The 2496-nt window shown below is 44.3% G+C and overlaps 1 non-coding gene across 1 annotated transcript; it reads left to right on the forward strand.

Moving 5' to 3' along the window:
- Positions 1-1597: 1597 nt before the first annotated feature.
- Positions 1598-1704, forward strand: LOC141609734 (small nucleolar RNA R71). Its single transcript, XR_012527649.1, has one exon. It is a non-coding gene; the product is annotated as a small nucleolar RNA R71 (small nucleolar RNA).
- Positions 1705-2496: the final 792 nt, after the last annotated feature.

Here is a 2496-nt window from a genome sequence, read left to right on the forward strand (position 1 = left end):
CTAAATCGCATAGTGCGTTATCAATCAAATAGGTACCGATATGACATGGAATTGAAAAACTACCCGGGTCTGACTGCTTAGGAGGTAACTTATTTTGAAATAAGGCTGACCCCACCTCAGTCAAAGCTACCGTCTCACTATCATTAATATTCCTCTTACGCGATAAAATTTCTTTCATAAACTTAAGATAAGAGGGTACCTTTGTCAGCAACTCGGTGAACGGCACAGTGACTTCCAAGCTTTTCAGAAGTTCGACAAATTTGCCGAATTGTTGACTAGCTTTAGTATTCTTCAGCCGCCTCGGGAAGGGAACCGTGATAGGTATCTCGAGTCCCTTGTTTCTCTCTTCCAATGTATCTTCCGGTGCAAGTTCTTTATTCTTTGGACGCTTCTTACCTCTCGAACGAGGTCTTTCCGGTGATTTATCGCTTAATCGAGCACTAGCAGGCTCTCGAATAAGCTTCCCGTCATCAAAACTACTCGATCGACCAATATACCCATTCGATCGAGTAGAATCTTCGTCAATATCACTCGATCGAGTGAAATTTTCACTCGATCGAGTAGAAAAACTACTCGATCGACTAGTCTGCTTTTTCTGTTCACTCGATCGAGTGGAATTTTCACTCGATCAACCACTTTCTTCACTAAATCTGCTCGATCGACCTCCAGAAACCAGTCGATCGAGCACTTTCTTTTCCGTGAGCTCATTTTCTTCGCCAGAACACTGTTCACCATCAGTTTTAGCATTCCTTGGGTCTGATTTTTGCATTTTCGGTCCCTCATACGAACGACCGCTTCTCAGATTGATGAAATTTACCGTCTCATGTGGATTCTTCTCATTTTGAGTCCGTAATTGACCCAGCTTTCTTGTGGATTGGTTCATGGCTAGTTGGGCAACTTGAGTTTCAAGTGCCTTTATGGACGCATCTTTCTGTTGATCACTCAGCTGAAACTGCTTGGTAAAGGCTTGCAACATGGATTTTAGCTCACCAATTTCACTCACCCCACCGGAAGATGATGCACCGTGGTTAGGAGGAGTAAAGGAAGGAGGATTTTGAAAGCCTTGTTGATTCTTGTGTGGAGGAACATACGCTGCTGCTGGTGCGGAGGAGGAGTAGGATTGAGCACATTTTGACTAGTCCACCTCAAATTGGGATGGACTGCCCCTTGATTATTGTAATAGGAACCTCCTCCTTACCTATATTGCTGAAAGGCGAGGACTTGTTCCTTCTCTACAAGACAGCCAACAGCAGTGTGGCCATCATTACCCCCACATCTCTCACATGAAACGGTCTCTTCCCTAGTAAGAACATGGACCGTCTGAGGCTCCCCAGCAGCTTGTAACTCCAACTTGTCAAATCTAGCATTTATGGTCTCCAGCTGAGCCAAAACCTACTTATCAACTACATGAACTATTCTAATCCCATCCCTCGGGTTACCATACTCAGCACTATGATTCGCCATCTCTTCAATAAGGGACCATCCCTTATCATCATCAGTATTCTCCTGGAATCTTCCACTAGATGCCGCATCAAGTATGGCTCTGTGGTCGTCATACAGCCCATTGTAGAACTGATTAGCTAGAAACCATGGGTCAAAACCATGGTGAGGAATAGACTTCACCAACTTCTTGAATCGTGACCACGCCTCATAGAAACTTTCATCGGGAGCCTGTCTGAAACTAGTAATCTTGGCCCTCAGCAGATTGGTGCACTGTGGAGGGAAATATCTCTTGTAAAAGGCACGAGCAAGAGACTCCCAATCTGTAACCCCAGCAGCTATGCGGTCCAAGTCATTCAGCCACTCCCTGGCTGAATCAGCTAAAGAGAAAGGAAATAAAACTTCCTTAATCTTGTCTTGAGTTACCCCCTTAGTGGCGGGGATAGTAGAACAGTAATCGGTAAAGGTCTCCATATGCTTCCTCGGATCTTCACCAGCCACACCTCTATAAATATTTCTCTCCACCAGATTGATATAAGAAGGACGGATGTCGAATGTATTCCCATCCTCAGTCTGGAGATTGAAACCCTTCGGAATAGAGGATGCTTTAGGCACTGAATGACTAGAAAGCTTAGGCATCTTTACTGTAGAAATCGGACTGTCTTCGAAAACAGAGTGATGTAGCTCTGGCTCGAAAGTACTCAAGTCTTCCTTTTGTGATTTTCTCTGCAGACGGAGTCTATGCCTGAATAGTCTCTCTAGCTCTGGCTCAAAAGTACTATAGTCTATACCTAGTTAACGTAGGTTTAAATAGGAAAAGTAAATAAAGTTTGCGGAATAAAACAACACACGGGCTGTTTTAAAGCCCATAATAGCGAAACCACTCGATCGAGTGGATTAAAACCACTCGATCGAGCAAACACCTCAGCAAATCTACTCGATCGAGTAGATAGTTACTCGATCGAGTAACCCATCTTTCAGCAAGCTAAGGATCGAGTGGAAAACCACTCGATCGACCATCAGAGGACGTAGAAACCACTCGATCGAGTGGTAGAA

The sequence above is a fragment of the Silene latifolia genome, chromosome 10 (genome assembly GCF_048544455.1).
Source record: "Silene latifolia isolate original U9 population chromosome 10, ASM4854445v1, whole genome shotgun sequence".
Taxonomy (NCBI): domain Eukaryota; kingdom Viridiplantae; phylum Streptophyta; class Magnoliopsida; order Caryophyllales; family Caryophyllaceae; genus Silene; species Silene latifolia.